Raw genomic sequence first — 22,882 nt, 5'->3', positions numbered from 1 at the left:
TATAATGTGCTCCCCTAACCCCATCCCTAACTCTAACTCTTAAGCCTGGTTTACACTTCTGCGTCAAGTGATCGGCGTGACCCACGGCGCATGCAACACGCGTAGCTGTGCATTCATACTTCTGCGCTCTGTTTCTGTTGCTCTGCAATAACACTTCCTAAATGCTAGTTGGCATTTTGTGTTTTGTTTTTTCTGACTGCTTCCTTAATGTACAAGTGGTTCAAACTCGCTCATTTTGAGGCAGGAACCGATGAACGTGCACCAACTTTAATCATAAGGTACACACAAAACAAAACTTTTCAACCGGAGCTCCATCACAGTTTCAACACTTGTAAACAATTGCTCCATCTGGCTTGCGTGGCTCTCAGTCCAGCCCACACTCGTCAGCGATACTAAGCCGACCAATCACAGAGCTTACGCTATGTGTCGTTGCGACGTGTATTTACATTTTTAAAAGGTGTGCATCAGCGACGCCTACAGCCACCGCGAGGGCTATGCTTCCACGTGTAGACCGCGCCGTAGCATACGCGTGTACTTGACGCAGAAGTATAAATCAGCCTTTTGAGTAAAGGCAGATTTATACTTCTGCGTCAAACGTCGGCGTATGCTATGGCGCTGACGCATAGCCCTTCGCCGTGGCCATCGCCGTCACTGACGTGCACCTCTCAAAAAATTTAACTACACGTCGCAACGATGCGTAGCGTAAGCTCTGTGATTGGTCACTTGACGCAGATCACTTGATCGGTCACTTGACGCAGAAGTATAAATCAGGCTTTAAGTCACTAGCTCCATTAAGTGCATTGTGTCTGACACTGCATCTCTGGGCGATACAATCTTAGCTTGTATCATAAAGGCTGCATCCAGTTATTATTGGATCTTGTACCCCCTTACATGATCATTGACCAGGCAGGAGCCCTGGGCTCAATTATATTCAAGCTCAGGGTTCTTTCCTGGGACAGCATGCCAAACCTGCTATTATCAAGCAATATCTAAGTTTGAACTCTGACTGATATTTACCTGTATTACTTTGTGAAATTGGCTTTTGTCACATCAAATCTTTTTTTGTCCTTGTGTTTGTTTGTGTTTTGAAAATCTTATAAGATAAAAAGTCTTTAAGTGTGGGCCTTTTCTTAACCCATTTGTGCCCAAATTTTACTAAATGGTTTCATTCATGTAGCCTTGTTAATAGTGTCATATATGAAAATGTTTTGCATTTATTTTCTACAGATTTTAGAATATTTTCTAGAAAATGTATGTAATGTGGCAACTATAGTTGTCGGTGGGCAAATATGTTGTATGCACCCTTCAATGTATCGCTATCAACAGAGACAAATGTTAGTTTAAAGCTTTTTCCAGATGAACATTTTTGGAAAGTTGGCCTGAACGATCTGTTTCAAACTCCTTTGTCCAAGTCCAAACAAGCTTTGTTTTGGGTCTGATTTTGTTGTCAACACACTGGTTCATTTATTGAACTCATTGAGCATAATGCTAACAATCATCAATATTTAATAAATATTCACAAAAACTAGCCTGTATTTTACTTTCAATAACATGTGGTTGTCCTTTTTTACCCACAGTTTACAACACACTGAATGCTGTTTTAGCCTTTGATAAGTTAATGTTACCAGAAGAATCAGAAAACAAAGAAATGGCATGTTGCTTTGCGCCTACAGTTTGCATCCTATAGATTACTGTATAATTATAGAATACTGTAAACAGCAACCCACCCACAGAGACTCCACAGAAAGCACTTAATATTTTATGAACACATTGAGATGTTCAAAGTCCTTGAACTCACATAGGGGAGGAAAAAATCAAAGTGAATCTGAGCAGTTTAAAGGAGATTCAGCTGTTCTGCCCAAAGCTTTGCCTCAAGAGATAGAGAGACAAATACCCTCCACACATCCATCTGTACCTGGGATTATGGCACTGAGACAACCTGTCAAAAAACAAAACAAAAAAAAAAACCCTGACCTGATGAGTCTGGAGTCCCAGTGAGGACATGATACTCCATGGCTTTGTTTGCTAATGTTTCAGAATGCCTTTGTCCAAAGTGTTGGCTTTGCTTTATTTAATACACAGAAATTAAACCTCAGTTAACCACTTTTATGGCGACATTAAACTTTTTCCATCTTAGCACATAACAACCCCTGCATTGAAAAAACCAAGAGAGAGAAAGAAAGAGGGAAGCATTTAAAATATTTATTTGCTAAATCTCAAACACACACACACACACACGCACGCACGCACACACAAAGTCGTACATCAAACTGTAAGCATACATATACAATTTAACTCTTTATGTGCTTCTTCTGCTTCTTCTGCTTTCTTCCTCAGACATTCAGATTTGCACTTATATTGGTCTTTGCTAATGCTGCTAATAAGTAAATATGTGGAGCTTTTGTCAGAACGATCATGGCGTTTGAATGGTGTTATTCATGAGCCAGAGGGAAAGATTTGTTTTGAAGAGAAGAACTTTTTTTTTTTTGTTGAGCTTTTTTATTTTTTATTTTTTAGTCTCTGAGTTTTAAGGCTATCTATTAGCTTTTGTGGTCCAAAGCTGTGACAAAGTATAAAAATATAAAACTGTATATAAAAAAATATGAATATATAAATATAAAAAATATATAAAAATATAAAACTGATATAAGCATCCAAAGCTTGCAGTTTTTCACTTCCGCCTAAATCAATCAATAATATTTTTCACATTACCTCATACTTCAGTTCAGTTTCGTATCAAATCTTGACCAATCAAATGCTCTCTAGTATCTGACATGCCCCGCCCCCTTCAAGATGCTTCTTATTTGCTTTTCATTCAGTGTTGCCAACTTAGCAACTTTGTCGCTATATTTAGCGACTTTTCAGACCCCCCTAGCAACAAATAAAAAAAAATCGACTAGCGACTTTTTTGTGATTTTTATAGACTGTTATGCGTCCATACTGTACCATCCTTACTCTACTCAATGAGCTGTGGGTGATGCTGTCGGCCCCTCCACCGCCTCAAAACACTAACAGGCAGCCCAGTAAGTCTTCGTACAACAGTCACTCCCACCTGCAGCCTGAAGGGCGTCACACACCAAATGCACCGCTCAGCGCCGCGACACAGTGCGCACCTGACAGTTGAAAGTATCGCACAGACAAGACGCGCACATTTGCATGCTATTTAAAATGAAACTATTGAGATGGCGCTCTGTGGTGCAGCAGAAATTTGAACAGTGTCCTGAGTCATGGTTGGGTGCTGCGGACAGCTGGCGACTTGCGGCGCCAGTGTGTGTACCCAGATAGAAACCTATGTTTAGATTTCTGAAATACTTGGCACTGCATGGCGCTACGAGGCGTGTTGTTAAGCGGCGTTTCTGGTGTGTGACCCCCTTGAGAGCTGATCACTCCTCTGTGTACCGATGATTTAACGCCGGGAGTGTGAGGTATTTTAATTGTACAGACAAACCGTCCTGCTTCTTTCTTTTATTTTAACAATTTAATTTGACCGTTTATTTTTTTCTTGTTCACAATCAGATATTTTCGTGAAAGTTTCGAAACTTTTCTGAGTATATTACGTTTGAGAGATTACTGCAAATTAACTACACATCTATACTGATATTCTGATTTCAAACAGCAATAAATTTAGATAAATTGACATGCTTACATAAAGCATAGTGCAAATATAAATACCCCTTTATTAACCCTAGGCTATTAAACAGTAGAAAGTGATGAAGTCAATAATATGCAAATTGAAGTATGACATAATCTATTGCCTTTTAGCTACTTTTCAGGCAGAGCTTAGGGCCTTTTCATTGAAAGTAGTTGGTAACTGTTTTTATTTGATGCGGATGAGCTCAACCGATCAATTGGCAGAGATGTGATAAAGAATAAACACCATTGGCTTTTTTCTCATAAAAAGGGAGGAACTACTCTATGTCTCACCCTCTCTGTTTTTCAGTTAAAATCAGTGTTGCCATCTTTGCACCTTTTCAGACTCCCCAAGTGACAAAATTTTTTAAAAGCTACTAGTGACAAATCTAGTGACTTTTTTGGTGTTGCTGGACATTTTTATAGACTTTCATGTGTCCATACTGTACCATTCCTATTCTTCTCAATAAGCTGCAGGTGATGCCATCGCACGCCCTTCCCCCCACCCACTGCTTCAGAGCACTCACAGCGGCACAGTCCTTGCACACCAGTCTCTCCCACCACCATCCCATTTGTGTACTGACGGCAAATAATTGAGCGCCACGAGTATAAAGTATTATAAAGTCAAACCGAGCTGCTTCTCCCATGTTTTAAATTTAACAATTTAATTTCATTCATTCATTTTCTTGTCGGCTTAGTCCCTTTATTAATCTGGGGTTGCCACAGCGGAATGAACCGCCAACTTATCCAGCAAGTTTTTACGCAGCGGATGCCCTTCTAGCCGCAACCCATCTCTGGGAAACATCCACACACACATTTACAGACACACTCATACACTACGGACAATTTAGCCTACCCAATTCACCTGTACCACATGTCTTTGGATTGTGGGGAAAACCAAAGCACCCAGAGGAAACCCACGCGAAGGCGTGGAGAACATGCAAACTCCACACAGAAATGCCAACTGAGCTGAGGTTAGAACCAGCCACCCAGCGACCTTCTTGCTGTGAGGCGACAGCACTACCTACTGCGCCACTGCCTCGCCACAATTTAATTTGACGTTTATTATTTTCTTGCTCACAATCACAGATATTTTAGAGACGTCTGAGAGATTACTGCAAATTCACTACACATCTGTGACGTACTGCATTTAAACGGCAATACATTTAGTAAAATTGACTTGCATACATAAAGCATAGTGCAAAAATAAATACCCCTTTCTTAACCGTAGACTGTTAAACAAACAGATACTGCTGGACATTTTGATGTCAGTAATATGCAAATTGACGTAGGATGTAATCTAGTGACATTTAACAACTTTTCAGGCAAAGCTTAGAGCCTTTTTTATTGAAAATAGTTAGCAGCACTGGTTGAGATTGTCAAACATTGAATAAAAATTTTTCTCATTTTAAAGCACTTCTTGGGACCTTTAAATACTGCTTTAAATTAATGCCTCATTCACACTAGCAGCAACTTTGTTGCTGCCTGTTGCTCTGGGGTGCGTTTCCCAAACAATGACATAACTCGCGGCTGAACTAATAAGACGAATTGTTTGAAAAAGTAACGATATAGTGACGACTGTTTCCCAAAACGCATAGTTTCTCTGTCGCAGATCGCTTGAACCACGTTAGTTATAACGTAACACACCCATAATAATGCTCTAAACAGGGTGGAGTAACTACATATATAAAAAAATAAATAATGAGGCTATTTATTATAAAATGAATATAGTATATGAATATAGTAATAATAGTATCAATATCAATAATAGTAATAATGATGATGATGATGATGATTGATGATGATGATGATGATGATTATTATTATTATTATTATTATTATTATTATTATTATTAAGTAGGATATTGTTTATTTATTTATTTTTTTAAGTCTACTTTTACAATTTAACACATGTAAACCACAGCAGAAATGTTCTAACCAGCAGGCACATGTCATATACAGGACAGATAATAAATAACCTACTATAAATTGAAATAATTAATGTATGCTTTTTGTTTTCACAAGCTTTGGAGACGTGACATAAATTCCGCATTTAAATAACAAGTCACCTATAGCTTTCGACATGAGGCTGACTTCAAATTGACATCAATGTTTTCAAAGTGCACTGCAAAGGGAGCACAATTGTAAACATAAAGATCGCTAAAACTGAACTGTAAAAATAGATTGAAATGAAGAGAGATTACCTTAATGCTTTTTTACTTTTAATAATTCCAACTTTGAATGTTAAAATGTTCTAAATTAATAGGGCATAGGGGGAATAAGTGACAATAGAACAGCCAAGAACTATGTTTCAAACTACAGCTCCTAAGATGTAGTTGCGAGTGTTCAAGTTTGTAACGCAGTTTGCGAATGTTTGTTGGAGCGACGGATTTGAGAAACGACAAATCAACAAACTATGTTTGTAACGACGGAACTTGCGACCTTTGGCTAACGATGGTTTTGGGAAACGCACCCATGGGTGGAACCTGCTTCAAACAGAGGTGCTAAGCTCTGTACGAAAATTCCCTAAAAGTCGCTAGATTACATCATAAGGACAAATTGCATATTACTGACGTCATCACATTTTACCATTTCTGTTTGTTTACCAGCCTAGGGTTAATAAAGGGGTATTTATTTTTGCGCTATGTTTTATGTAAGCATGTCAATTTAACGAAATGTATTGCTGTTTGAAAACAGTATATTAATATAGATGTAAATTTGCAGTAATCTCTCAGACGTAATAAACTCAGACAAGTTCTGAAACTTTCACTTAAAATATCTGTGATTGTGATAAGAAAAGAAAAAACAAAGGAAAAGCAGATCGGTTTGACTGTACAATGTAAATATCTTCACACTGCCAATGCTAATTATTAGCTGGCGGTACGCAGAGGAGTGATCTGCTGTCAGGCTGCAGGAGGGAGAGTCTGCTGTACAAAGACGGGCCGCCTGTCAGTGCTCTGAGGCGGGGGAGGGGCTGACGACATCACCCACAGTTTGTTGAGAAGAGTAGGGACGGTACAGTATGGACAAATGACAGTCTATAAAAATCTACAGTAACACATAAAAAAGTCGCTAGATTTTTCGCTAGTTGCTTTAAAAAAAAAAATGTCGTTAGGGGGGTCTAAAATGTCGCTAAATAAGTAGGCAACACTGGTGTCTATACAGCACTAATACAACAGACCTCTGAGTGAGCTGAGAGAGGATCATGTGAGCTCTTCTGGGGCTTCTATTGGCTGTCTCTCAAGAAAGTCCCTCTTCATTTGCAGAAAGTGGCAGGATTCACGCATCTGCTCATCAATCGCTTGCGTTGATGGAGGTCGCCGAAAGTTGCACGCTCTCTATTGAAATGAATGGCCGCTTTTCACTTTGCTGCTGCGAGTCAGAAAGCACAAGGATAATTGCATAAAAGTTTCCTTATACATTCTTATGCATCACCTTATGTATAATAATTTTACATTCCAGTGTACGTTACAGTGATTACTTACTTTAAATGGAAATACTTAATAATAATTATTAAATGTAATGACTGCAGATGCTAAACAGCATGTCAGTTGCAATTCAATAAATGAAGTCATAATTATCTTTGCTAATCATTAGATGATGATTAATGAAATTAGACAATTAAAAAATAGAATTTTAGACTCAATGTGGTAATTAAAAAGACTTTATTTGTTAATATTGTTAATATTGGCTATTAGTTTACTAATACAACAGTTGGTCGCACTTATATCTTGATAGAAACTCACCTAATTCACATTTTGTATTTTTTCTTTTCTTGCAAACTTTAAAAAGAGCTACTTCATATAAAATGAAAACCTGGCTATTATGATTTAGTTTTTTTTTAGCCATACATGTGCATTATTCGAGTGTCAGGATAAACCATAGAAATGGGAAGTGGTATCTTAAATTTAATGAAGAAATCCAATGAAGATAAATCCTAATGAATGAAAAATATTTAATCAAAGTAACAGATTGAACTGTACATGAATAAAATAACTCCAAGTGCAACTTTACTGAGATGTAACAGAGCCTCTTTCTCAGGTTGTGATAAGGGCAGATTGGCAGAAGACATGCAAACAGATGATCAGTTAAGGCAAACTGGTAAGAAGCATGAGCCAGAATTTGTGAAGTATTAGCAAGACTTGAAAAGGACTGACTGAAAGTAAACAGTTTATATACAGTAGGGCTGGTGATAAGTCTGTGCTGTTGCTAATTAGTAATCCGGTGATTGTGAACGAAGCATAGTTTGTGAAGGATCTGGCGGCTCAGGCTGATCTCTGACATTGAGCATGAATTAACATATTCATGAATAGCCATACTTATATATTGTTTGGAATATGTTCAAAGTGGACTGCCGTGGGTGCATACTGTAAATGCATTGTGCATTTATAATGATCTAAAATGTATATATATATATATATATATATATATATATATATATATATATATATATATATATATATATATATATATATATATATATATATATATTAAAACTTTTGGTTGTGTTTACGCTACACTGTTTTCATGGAGACATCATAAATACTTGACCACCATTACAATAATCAATGAACCAGAATTGCATGTGGTCTGGCATACATAATACAGTATTTATAAACATTTGCACAAATCTACAGTTAATAAAGGAGATTAATATTGCAGTCTTATGAAATCTCAAAATTGCAAAGGAAAAACTTTTAATTCTTAGTACAAATGTATATAAAAAATCTAAATGTACCTTTTATACTTTAAAATGAAAGTGTGATGTCTTTTAGGGTACTCACTGGGGTCTAATATTACATTAATGTTATATATTATTTAAGTATAACAAATGACTTTTAAGATTCACAAACAAGTTCACATTCAATGCAGTTATGTATAAAAATGTCACTATTAATTTTCAAAATATAACACATAATTGTTCATGTACAAATCAAAGAGCTACTGCGTACATAAATTAAATAAGGCCACAGCCATATTACCCTGCAGCTCAAGACTTGACATAATTAAACAGGCAATTCCAAAAGAATGAATACAAGCATAGAAAATTTTGAAAAAGAAAAAGAAACAAATGAAGTGTATGTGAAAATAGGTGAAAAAATGATTGATTTTAAAGAATGTACTGTGAAAATATTTACTGTTTGTTTTTAAAGAACCAGCAGCAAACAAATACTGGAAGCAACAATACAAAAATGTAAAAGCAAATGAATTACGGGGGAAACATGAAAGCAAGGTATGTAGAAACAACAGTAGAATGTCTAGAATTTTTAATAAGGCACAAAGCAATCTGTTCAGATGTAATTTTTAAACAAGATAGAGATGGAAAAAAGTGGAATGTGTACAGTATGTCAAAAAGAAGAAGAGGGTTTTTTTACACATGATTTTATATTGTCAAGAATTGGAAAGTTTTTTAAAAGATTGTAAAGTTTTAACTAAAGGACTACTTGGAGACTGGAATGAAAATGAAACAGAACGGAGCAGAGTTGTGATGTTGGGATGGAATAAGAAAAATGAAATTAATAAAATTGTTAACTTATGTATAATGCTGATGAAGAATGCAATGTGGGAAAGGAGAATTGTGGCAAAAAAAAAAGAGAAAATGGTGATGGATGTATGGGGAATTTTAAGGAGGAAAATGGAAGGTATGAGGAAAAATTGTATATATATTATAAAAATGAGACCATTTTGAGTGAGCTGCACAAAATTCTGAGGGACAAAGCATGTCAAGTTCTTAAAGAAATGAACTGGAATTTACCTGTTTTAATGTTTTGATTCCAAATGATCTTTTAATGTGTGTTGTATTATGCTTTACCGTATATGATCGTAATTGAAATTATAAAAAAAAAAAGGCAGCTCAAGTTTAGTTACTCACTGAAGCTAAGCAGGGCTGAGCCTGGTTCGTACCGGAATGGGAGACCACATAGGAAAACTAGGTTGCTGATTGGATGTGGTGTTAGTGAGGCCAGCAGGGGGCGATCAACCGGCAGTCTGAGTGAGTCCTAATGCCCCAGCACAGTGAAGGGGACACTATACTGTCATTGAGTGCTTTCTTTCGTATGAGACGTTAAACCGAAGTCCTGACTCTCTGTCGTGATTAAAAATCCCATGGCACTTCTTGTAAAAGAGTAGGGGTGTAACCACGGTATCCTGGCCAAATTCCCTTCATCAGCCCTTACCCATCATGGCCTCCCTATCATCCCTATCCACTGAATTGGCTCTATCACTGTCACTCCGCTCCCCTATAGCTGGTGTGTTGTGAGCGAACTGGCGCCGTTGACCTGTGGCTGCTGTCGCATCATTCAAGTGGATGCTGCACACTGGTGGTGGTGTGGAGAGACCCTGTTATTGTGAAATGCTTTGGGTGTATGGCCATGCACAATAAATGCGCTATATAAATACACATTACATTACATTACATCATTACAAATGACCCATCTAATCCATTTTTTATTTGAAAGACAAAGATTATTCAGCAAGAATAAATTGAACAAAAGCTGCTGTTCATTGTTAGTTCAAGCATGCTGTATGTATTGATGTAAATGCATAATGCAAATAAGATATAATGCAATGCACAAAACCTGTGTTGCTGATCCATCATACTAGATTGTATTGCTTTCTCATATCATATTATCAGCATTCAATATTGGCTTGAAAATTTTTAAAAGTACGTGCTTTATTATACCCTTTTTCTCATTTTAAATCCAAAAAGGATCATCTATCAAATCCCCCTATGTGAACATTTAGCACATCTTATGTAACCGTGCACAATATAACAGGGATACCAGCAGATTCTATCAAAGATCGCTGCATTTAGTGCTAAACTTTCACCTGACCTTCGACCTGTCTTCTGACAGAACAGCGGCGGGTTTCTTTGTCGTCTCCCAGTTATTTTGAAGTGGTGAGTTATCATGTCACAGCTAATCCCTGGAGGACAGATTATTTAAAATAGTGCTTGGCACCAGATTAAAACATCCCAAACAGTCCTCACAGCAGACTGAGACACCCCTCCAGAGTGCGTTTTTTTTTTTTTTTTTTACCTAAATTTGGTTTATATTTAGCTGTAATTGCCTGAAGTACAGTAGTGTTGATGTCTTTTATAAACACTGTAACCTCTCACCTCTCAGACTGCAGCAGTAATCAGAAAGGAATCTGCTCGAAGCTAGTCGCTAATGCTGGGTACGGGGAGTCTGAACGTATGCCAGAGAAAAGCTTAGGGAAGCCTTTCCATATATTAGACACTCAATATGACAGTCAGTTTTGTAACAAAAAAAAAGTGCAGAAGCTGTCACTGGGGTATATATTTTCCAAATGTACGCTGTATTTTAGCTACTAATATGTACTATTCAGGCACTAATATGCACACATTAGAGGTAACAAAAATTGGCTCTATTTTAACAATCTAGGTGCAAAAGCATTAAAGGCGTGTCCCAATCCACTTTTGCTATTTTAAGGATGGAAAAAATATGTTTTGCGCCCGTCGCATGATGTAAGAGGGTTGTGTTTATTCTTAAATTAGTTATGAGTGTGTTTTGTGCATTAAACCAATCAGAGTTTTATCTTCCTTTCTTTTGAAGAGTCAGTTGCATTGCACCATATGGCATTTGCTATTTACATGGCAGACTTTGTAAGTGGAAAAACTAAACACTTCACTCGCAAGAAAACAGTTAAACAGACCATCTGCATGGATAAAGAAGATAAAGAACGAGCCTCCTCCATTTGGCTTCTTTACTTTCTCTTTACTTTAATTTTACTCTTTACTTTCGTGGATAATGAAACAGTGGAAACTCACTACAGTGAAACCATCATTAGCTGTACATATTTAATTTAGTTTGTTAAGCACAAAGATTAGGTTCAAAACTATTTCTGAATTCAGTTCTAATTTCCAGCAAACAAATAAATGAACAATAATAACGAAGTGTGGTCAAAAAACTGAGTTATGTCCAAACACACGTCCTATTCTTATGCCTCATATAGTGACGCATACATCTCCAAAACCAAATGGTGGACAAATCTAAACAGTTTTTTTTTATTAAAACAAATATAAATGTTCATATAATAAATAATGCTGCTAATAATAATAACATTATACAAATTTAATTGTCATGAATAAACTGAAAAAAAAAAAACCTGGCATAAAAAAAGGCATGGAGGTAGAAGTTTTTATATAATAATAATAATAAAATAATAATTTTTATAACATTTAAATCCTTTATTTATTTATTTTTGTTCATATGTAAATATATTTGTGTGTTTCTTGTGAGTAGTAAGCAATGTGTAATTATTTTGGACCCACAGAGGTGCATAACTAACTTAGTCTGCTATGGACTTTAGACCTGATTTCATTTGGTGCGATCTATTTTAGCTCCTCAAAATAGCAACGCGCCAACAATGTGCCTTAACACATCCTTCTTTTCAGATCGGCACACCCATAAGTCCACAAAGCGGTGCAAATGGATTTGCTGTTTAAACAACGTGGCACAAGATGTAAAAAAAAATTACTAGTGCGCTGGTCTGAAAATAGCAACAAATCGTGGCTAAAACGTCTTACACCATATTGCGGCGGGTGAGCCCATCTTTTTTTTTTTTTCTGAAAGTAAGCTCAACTTTAAAGGAACATTTCACTTTTTTTTTTAAATAGGCTCATTTGACAACCCCTCAAGAGCATATAGATATTTGTTTTCTCGACTTTTTGTCATATTTTTTAATAGTATCATATTTTTATCATATATCATAATTGTCATATTTTTTAATAGCATTTTTATAACATGCATATGTTTCCTGAATTTGGCCAATAAGTGTTCTAGTGGGTGTGAAGTTTGCAAGTATGTGTGTGCAGTATCTTTTACCCAGTATCTTAAAATACAGCATCTTATGGGACACACTTAGCACATAGCAAGTGGGAAATGTTAGGTATTTGTAGCAATTATTTTAATATTTTTACCCCCCAAACCAGTAACTCAATGATACAGCCGACCTAACTGTCCAGAAAACTGCGAGTGTGGGTATTTGGACAAGCCCATATGCACAGACATGCATTGTTTCTGGATTTAAACTGTAAGTAACAGTGCAAGTGCACATTCCTTTCCATTTTCCTTTTCATTTTATAATTTATAAATTTATAGTTTAATTTATATAATTTATAGTTTATAATTATAGCAATTTAAAGACTTTTTAGCATGCAAATCAAAATATGTTACTGTGTCCATTAATCCCCCAATTAGTTAAAAGTTCACAAAACCCTCAAGTACTTTTTTTCTTTTGAGATTTTAACCGATTTGTGTGTGTTGAGCATCAGTTTAGACAACGTTAGCACCTGTTAGATTTAATTGTGGTGAAGACTGGAGAATTTTGAGCTTTTGTCAGCTAATTTCAGCTTCCGGGTTTAAAATGATTTTTGGGGAGGGATAAAAATTGGGGGACGTAGCGCAAAACTGCAAGTGCAAAGATGATGCGTCCGTTTTCTCAGTATTATTCATAGCAGAGTTTTCTTATCCTATGAGAAAAGCCGGCTTCTTAATTATTCATGACTGCACATGCTTTCCGAAGGCAAGGCAGACCTGCCAGTGCCAAGCTGTGAGACTTAAACCCACGACACACAGTATTTAGCTGTTCATGAATGGTTGTATGTGTTTGTTTTCATGATCCACGGGGTTTGTTGCATGTTTTTCTATGCGATGCTGTCAGAGCCGATACAGCAAAGCTGTTTGTGTGCAGCAAGCATTTTTGTTGAAAGAGCAGTACGAGAATAGGAGAATGGTGGACTTTTATCAGGAGTTCGTTCACATTTAGAAACATCACTGTACTGCTGTGTTTGCCTAAATCCTCCAGATTACCAGCAGGGCTAATGATTAAAATAGACAGGGCAAGAGACCTGCTGTACTGAGTTTGCATTCAGACCTGGGGATTGAGGGAAAAGTCCTCATTTATAGTGTTTATATGAACACGATTATCTTTATAATGATATAAATAGTGGTTATGTGTATATGAAATTACGAATAACAAATGTAGCAGGGCATTAAATTACTGTTTATTTCTTTGGATTTTAACTTTGTAAACTATTTATCATTCATTTCCTCACGGATTGTGTCTCATTTTGTGAGCTAACTGACAACAGTTATTTTCTCCCTTCCTTCTCCCTTGCTGGCCACGCCCACTCCTGCCCTTTGCTCGTGGAGCTCCACGCCCATCATGATGAATCTTTTGAAAAAAAATCTGAGGTAGACCTGAACCGAAAGTGGGGGGTATCATGATCCTTTAAATGAGTCAATGACAATATATTGAGCTATATGTATAAAATATGGTGTCATTGCCTTGAAAATGTTTCAGGATTTTATATGTTAAACCTTTCTCTTTTTTTCAGAGTAATCCTGTTTGTGAAGAATATTATTTTGATATTTAAAAACATAATTTTTAATAAAGCTAAAAGGCCATGTTTATCTTCGCCTCATAGCAAGAAGACCGCTGGAGTCCTGTCTGGACCAGGAGGTCTTTTTGTTGTATAGGTAAACTAAATTGACTATAGTATATGAATAACAGAGTGTGTAAGTGTTTCCCAGCACTGAGGGTGTGTTTGGGTTGTGGATGGAAGAGCATCCACTGTGTTAAACAATTGCCAGAATAAAATTGGCATTTCATTCCGCTGTGGCAACACCTAATAAAGCAAGAACTGAGCTAGAGAGTGGGTAAGTGAGTGCGTAATTAAACTATTCTCAGACATGGTAATTATATATAGCAGATAAGCCTTAATTCTCTCTGGCATGAATTCAACAAGGTACTGGAAATATTTCTCAGAGATTTTGGTCCAATTTGACATGATAGCATCACATAGTTGTTGCAGATTTGTCGCCCACACATCCATGATGCAAATCTCCCGGTCCACCACATCCCAAAAGTGCTCTATTGGATGGAGATCTGGCGACTTTGGAGGCCATTTGAGTACAGTGAACTTATTGTCATGTTCAAGAAACAAGTCTGAGATAATTCATGCTTTATGACATGGCACATTATCCTGCTGAAAGTAGCCATCAGAAGATGGGTACACTTTGCTCATAAAGGGATGGACATGGTCAGCAACAATACTCACCCGGTTTGGTCTTCTGTTGCTGTAGCCCATCCGCTTTAAGGTTGGACGTGTTGCGCGTTCAAAGATGCTCTTCTGCATACCTTGGTTGTGACTAGTGGTTATTTGAGTTGCTATTGCCTTTCTATTAGCTCAAACCAGTCTGACCATTCCCCTCTGACCTCTGGAATAAACAAGGCATTTGCGCCCACAAAACTGGATATTTTCTATTTTTCAGACCATTCTCTGTAAACCCTAGAGATGGTTGTGCGTGTAAATCCCAGTAGATCAGCAGTTTCTGAAATACTCAAACCAGCGCATGTGGCACCAAATACCATGCCACGTTCAAAGTCACTTAAATCACCTTTCTTCCCTATTCTGATACTCAATTTGAACTGCAATAGATCGTCTTGACCATGTCTACATGCCTAAATGCATTGAGTTGCTGCCATGTGGGTGACTGATCAGAAGTTTGCGTTAACGAGCAGATGGACAGGTGTACCTAATAATGTGACCAGTGAGTGTATGTATATAAATGTATATTTCAACAGTGTTCTGTATTTTGTGTCTGTATACTTAATAGTGAAAGCTCTGTTTTGAAAAACTCATTTAAAGAGGTTATGTGAAATGGATGTTCTAATATTAAATTAAGCTCGCAGCTGCATTAAAATTGCATGTTATAAACTGTCTCGCCATCCTTTTTTTGCCTTTCCTCCCCCTCTTTCTTTTTCACTCCTCTTCTCTGTCAGAGTGAAGAGAGATTTATGTGCCAAGCAGACATAATAAAAAAGTAAGAAAGAAAGAAAGAACGGCAGGCGAGGGCTGGAAAAACTCAAGCGGGACACACTTTGTCGTTCTGTTGTACATTTTGAGTTTCGTTGTCCATGAATCAATTCATTATTGAAGCAGTCGTCACGCAAGCCAAAGAGACAGGAAAGCTGTTTTTTTTTCGACCCTCGCAGGAAACAACTTAGAGCCATTAACACACTTATGTACGTTTCATAAGCACGTTTTATGACAACCAATGCTGTGGTTTCAAAATCCATTTGGAACAATTTTTATAATTACAGATGGCACAGAGGGTGTATTGTATTAGTGTGTTCTAGGGAACGGGTTAATATGAGTTACATGTAAACAAATGAAGCTAATGGGGGAGACTCAGGCTTGATTAGTTAGGAGTGAGGGGAGTGAACGCCAATGAGAGGATGTTAATTTGTCTTGGTCTACATGCTTCTGCGCATAGCGTGTTAATCGCCCAGACGCCACGCTAACGATTTTACAACAATAATGGGCCGCTTTAATTGAAATAAATTGCCGTCATTAGAGAGTGAGCACTGCCAATCTGATGGCTGTGGGCAGCGGTGTTGGGGTCAGTCAGAGCTTGCTTTTGCACAATTCACTCTTTCTCTCTTTTGGAGAGCTCTTTCTTTTCTTTAGCCTCATTTTCCTCACACTTTCCTGTTATAACTTGCTTTTTTGGCCTGTTCTATTCCCGTTTGTTCCTTGTTCCTTTTGGGTAATGAGGTGAGATTTCATTTACGGTTGTTTACTGTGTATTGTTTGTTTTAGTTTGTATATTGTGATTTAGGTTGAAAATTATCGCCATTGTTAACAATTTTCCAAAAGTCTCTGACCCATTGAAAATATGTCGCTCTTATGCTGCATATGTTAAAACAATAACATTTTAATTAGATGATTTAGATGATTCAGTTCTTCTAGCATGATTATTAATTACAAAAATTGCTACCGCATTATGGTCTAAAATCCAAAAAATTTAGAAAAGGACTGCAGTTTTTTTGTCATCTTTGTTGGAATTTAATATGAATTAAACTCTCTTACAAACAAAGTATCTGTTATTTTAAAATCTACGTGAACCAGAAGTTGCTAAGACTTTTATTTCAGTATGTTCTAACCGAAACGGAATATTGAGTGAGGGGCAAGATTTTCTTTTTGCACTTTGTTCCCTCCTAACAAACAAACAGTAAGAGGGGCGTGGTTAAGAATATTGTGCCTGAAGCCCTTAAACTGACGACAACAAAGAGGAAACACCACTTCAATTGCAGAAGCAGATGGTCTGACTTTGATGACTGAAGATTGCCGCAACAAACACATTTTCAGTTGATTGACTTTCATAGATTGATTGTTCACCTAAAGAACAGCAAAGTGAGATAAAAAAAAAAAAAAACATTGGACATTTTGATTTCACACATACGTTAACAGTTACAGTTTTTGTTGATTGCTTTGATGCAGCCATCAACTAAAACTCCACATTTTCAAAACTAAAACAGCGGCACTCATGGTCAAAATGACACATTTTGCTTGCAAAACGCACATACCATGTCAAAACATTTAAAATATGCAACAAAGTTTTACCTTCAAACAACACAACTTGCAAACAAGTACATGAGCTCTTTCAATTAAGCATTACACAATGGACAACAAAATACAAAATACAGAACTCAGTGTGAATCAGTGCACCATTGCTTGTCATTGTAGCCTATTGCCAATGACATTTGTCGTCTTTCTATTTGGGCTGTCAAATTTGCCTTTTTGCAAAGAATTGGATCCAGAATAAGAAATGCTTTGATTAATTTTATGTTGAATTCTTGACAATTTTCAAACTGTAGCTGAAAACTGAAATACTGTAAAAAAAAAAAAATAAAAAAAAAAGACAAAATAAAATAAAATATTACAGAAAGCACATGTAAACCAAAATACAGTCAAATCTATTAGGGGTATAGGAAATAGCCACTTTTGACCTCCTCCATCCATGCTGGCACAGAACAGCACAGACCTTCCACTATTTTTAATGTTTTCATACTGATTGCTAATTGAAGATTGAAGGAGTGTCAAACCGGTGCTTCAGTGAATTCATACTGATCTGGGTAGTTTCTAATGGTTATGAATAGATGGTTTCTGTTTGGTTACCATAGGTAAAACAATGGAGTTTGGACTGCGAACATCCGTGTTAACTGTTTTGAAAAATGGTGGGGAAAATGTGTCAACCCAATGAGAAAGGGTTTAGACATTTGCAAGACTTGTCTTCTGCTCTGCTTGGATAGCGATAATGAAGTGTAACCTAGTTTCTTTACCAGGTCAAAGCAAACATGAAAAACTAATTATTTTTAATAACTGTGTTTATTGCAGTTTTGAGATCAGGCTCTAATTATGAAAGTATTTTTATAGTAAACACAATTTCACACATGGACATGATACTCATCCCTAGGCCTCTAGAGATTGTGACCTGTGAAGAGAGATGTCCATAATCCTGGACCAGGCCATTTCCTGAACAGATGCTGTGGCGGTCATGCAGAGTGGAGAGCATGAGACTGACTCTTAAAAGACCACAGTGACAGACGAGTCTCAAGAATGATCCTGTGGGTCAGCCTGAACAGCCGCTGTGACCTACTCTTACCTGCAGTTTCTCCACAATAACTGTTCAGCGTTCTCCAGCCTCCAGTTCTTAGACTGCAGCTCTGCACAAGACGTTTGGCCAAACGAGAAATGGTTGTGGTTTCTCTCAAGTTATTTCCTTTACTTTCGTCAATTGGTGTAGTTTTGTTCCTCGACACTGGCTTACTTGGTTTGGGACTCATGGAGCTGTGCATCGATGGATTTCATCACATAATTCACAAATGTTTTCCATTTATTTATAGATATGAATTCCATTCTGAAACTTTAATTCCTGCTCTGTCGACTTCTTATGTTGAAAACAGACTCTTATTGATGTTTTGTAGTCTTGAAACAATAAATTGTTTAAGAAATTATAAAGAATTAAGTCCATAAAATAACAGAAAAATTATTGTACTGTAATTTACAAAGCCAATCCTGACAGGTTATCACTTCAAACCATTAAAGATGTCACCAAAATAACTTTTTAAAACTTTTCAACATCAAAAGTTGTAGGAGAAAAGATCAAGGCCCCACAATGCAACTCAAAAATACAAATAAATAACATAAATCACAAAATAAAGAAAACATTTACATCTAAATCTAAAATTTTAGAGATATTTTTACATTGTAATGTAAAAATAATTATAATTAAAAAAATAATTCCCTAGAGTAAACAAAACACTTAGTTTTAATGTAGGCCAGAACAACATTCATGATCATGTTTTCAGCTCATCTAAGTTAATTCAGATTGATAGTTACTGTAAAAGCAAGAAAAAATGTAGGAGCTATAAATAGTAGTGCTTTTAATCTTTCTTAACAGCTGAACATCGGCAAATGGCATTTTGTCATGATTCAAGTATTTACTTTGTTTGAACAGGCTCCTCCATCTCCTGTGTTGTTGTTTCGGCTTTATCTGTGTCAGACAAGGTCTCTCACTTTAAGCTAATGAACTGTCAGCTAAGACTTTCCAATAGGCTACAAGACAGAAACTGTTAAAGAATGATTACTTTGACTACTGCAAGCACACGCACGCAGACTACACACTCAGAAAAATAACAGCGAAACATTTCATCACTTATGAATTCCTATTTAATTTGCAGACACTTGTGTGGGAATGAGTTACAGTATGGCAAGGTCAAATGTAGTAATACAAGATTTGTTTGTGTGTGTTAGTGTGTGTGTGTTTTAAATGTACATTGTAATGTATGAGTTTAATAAGGTTAAAAAAGATTGTGCTAAAACAATGCTGATGGTAAATACTAGAATTTTCAGCAGTAAAATTCAACAGTGTCTAACCTGTGCGGTTGGCTATTGTTTATTATGGCAGGGAGTATAAGAGGAGGAGATGCAATAAATGCAAAGATAAAAGGTAAGAATAAAAAGAATCTGTTCACATCTAATTGTTTTAGATCTGTTCGTTATTCTTGAGAGCAGTCACAGATAAATAATACTAAAAAATAAATATAAATATCTCACAGTAAATAAATATATATATCTCACAGTAAAATAACGTTTTATAAATGTATCACACTCAAAATCATGTTTTTAGAAAATATACCACAATTAAACTTTTTTTTAAATGTACCATGATAAAGCCATGTTTTTTTAAATTTACCATGTGTACTAAAGTATAATAATGTTCATTTAGAATTTCACTGTAGTAAGACAATGTTTTTTGAGATTTTACCAGAGTAAAAGCATGCTGAAAATGTATAGTGAAAAACATAAATGGTGAAAAAATGCACAAATGCACACACATCACTCTAAATGGGTGCTCAGCTAAACAGCAAAAAAAAAAAGTGCAAAAATATATTTATCAATGCGGCAACGCTATAAAGTAAAAAAAAAAAAAACTTATTAAATTAAAAAGACTACCACAAAGTGTGTAACGTTTCGAGCACACCAGCTCTTCATCAGACAAAAACAAATCCTAATAATACATCATAAATGGAGAAAAACAAAACAGAATATAACAAAAATTATACAACAAAATATAGCCAAATACCTTTACGCAAACAACTAATTAAACATTAAAGCAATGGACGAATATCAAACTCCTCATTTAAACCTGTTGGAGACAATGTACTGTATCTAAAGAGAAAATCCCAAAAGCTTCAGGTTGTAACAGCAATTTGTCAAGATTTAGCCGCACCACTGCCCCCGTCCAATGTGAACACTTAACAACTTCGATCTCTATGTACTGCAGGGTGAAGAGAGAATGTCTCATAAGTGTTGCTGCGTAACTGGACTTCTAGCATGTCGATATCAATGTTTAATTTAAGTTTAAGTCTACTCGTCTTAGCAAAATAACATAAACCGCACGGACACCGCAACATGTAGATAAAATAAGCTCTCTTGTAGAAAATCGTGCCTCAAATTTGAAACTTTTTTGCTGTATGGGTAAAAGTTGACATTTTGTATGTAAAATTGCATTGTTGACAATTTAAACATTTCCACATGTAAAATGCTGATGTATTATATTTATATAAAAAATATGGAGAGGGTTTCAAATTAGATCTTACAGTTGTTGTGAGAATTATTAAACCCCCTTTGAATTTTTTTTCTTTTTTTTAATATTTCCCAAATAATGTTTAACAGAGCAAGGAATTTTTCACAGTATGTCTGATAATATTTTTTCTTCTGGAGAAAGTCTTATTTGTTTTATTTTGGCAGAATAAAAGCAGTTTTAATTTTTTTTAAAAATCATTTTAAGCTCAATAATATTAGTCCCTTTAAGGTATATATTTTTTCGATAGTCTACAGAACCATCGTTATACAATAACTTGCCTAATCACCCTAACCTGTCTAGTTAACCTAATTAACCTAGTTAAGCTTAAAATGTCACTTTACGCTGTATAGAAGTGTCTTGAAAAATATCTAGTCAAATATTGTTTACTGTCATCATGGCAAAGATAAAATAAATCAGTTATTAGAGATGAGTTATTACAACTGTTATGCTTAGAAATGTGTTGAAAAAACCTTCTCTCTGTTAATCAGATATGGTGGGGAAAAATAAACAGGGGGGCTGACAATTCAGGGAGACTAATAATTCTGATTTCAACTGTACCCAAATATTAAGGATATTAGATGTTCTTTTGTGTACTAGACGAGGTGAGTTCTCAAAACATTTTTAGCACCTTATAGCACCTTATTAATGTCTTTAGTCACAGTTGAATATTTTATATAACAATTAATAGCACGATCATACAAAACGTAATTGGTAAAAGGTTTTAATAGTGCTGTCAATCGATAAAAACAATTAATTAATCACACTTTTTTTGGAAATTAATCGCGATTAATCACATTTAAAAGACTGGCTGTTCAAATGTAAAATTAATGGAAACGCAAGACAAAAACTATTTCAATTTAAAATATAATTGTTTATTAAAATTTTTGTTTAACTTGTAACACAGATTTCTTCATGTAAACAACATACCTAACATAAACCATCAAGATCCTGGCTTGACAGCCATATTTATTGCAGAAAAGAAAACACAGGCATGTTAATGCCATTTGAATTTCAAAACAATGTAAATAAGGAAAAAATTGATTTCCAAGTTGGATTCTAAGTGGACTGCAAAAAAAAAAAAAAAAAATCAAAAATACAGGCATGCAGATATGAAAAATGGAAAATTATAATAACAATAAAGTATTGAAAACAAATAATTGCGCTCATTAAGTAAAGTTGTATTGCTGTGAGTTGAGAACATTAATTATGAAGTAGAAACAATTTTGCTTAGTCCTCTTTTACATTCAGCCAGTTGCTAAAACAGTCCAGTCTGTTGACATTATCGGGGGACAATGTGGACCTTTTCCTTTGAATGATGTGAGCTGAGAGTGCAACGCAATCTCACGGCAGTTCGTAACTTTTTGATTTAGTGGCTACGGACAACGAAATTTTCTTAAACTAAGCGTTCTGAAGTATGGCTGGATTTCACAAGGATTCTGACATAACAACAAGTTTTTGTTTAGGGGGAAACACATAAAACTTAATTAAACATCGGAGGGCCCATGCTGAAAGGCAGAGGAATGCTCTGTCTTTGACAGCTCGCGACTTCATCTGGCACTTTCTGAGTACATTTACATCGACAACAATACTCCGATTTTAATATGAAAAAGACAATACTGTTATTAAGAGTCTACCAAGTAAGCAGCGATTTTTGTTTATCCTAAAGGACCACCGAGTCACGGAATGTGGAGGTTTTTCTTTCTGTTCGCCATGCGTTATCAAATTCAACTAAAACAAAAGTCGAAAGTTAAAAATGAAACACACGAAATTGCACGAAGCTCTGGAGGAAACGCTGGATAGCCTGGTGATGCAATATTAATTGTTTAATACTGAAACTTGCCTTCAAAAAGTACTTCCTTGGTCTTATCCATATTTCTTTGCATGTTGTACACACATTGACCACAACAGGAAATAAAAAAACTGCAACTGCGTTAGTTGTGTTAATATTTTTTTACACGTTAAATATTTCAAATTAATTGCATGCGTTAACACACTAATTTTGACAGCACTAGTTTTTAAGCATGTGTCATGGCAATGTCATGTTCAAAAATAAAGCCAAAACAAACAAACAATGCAGATCGCTGAAAAACTACAAATATAAGGAACTACAAATGGCATCATGCACTTCACTGACACACATGGGCCAGATTGATTGCAAACACACAAAGCTGAAGCAGTTCAGGATTAATCAGCAATAAACACACACACACCATGGTCGAAACGAGTCTTGTTTCTGTTTTAGAGCATCACGTAAGTGTTTTCCTTGCTTCATAGCCATATTTTTGACCCTT

Source organism: Danio rerio, chromosome 13 (assembly GCF_049306965.1).
Source record: "Danio rerio strain Tuebingen ecotype United States chromosome 13, GRCz12tu, whole genome shotgun sequence".
In the NCBI taxonomy this organism is placed as follows: Eukaryota; Metazoa; Chordata; class Actinopteri; order Cypriniformes; family Danionidae; genus Danio; species Danio rerio.
The sequence above is the reverse complement of the archived record's forward strand: the minus strand, read 5'-3'. Positions refer to the sequence as shown.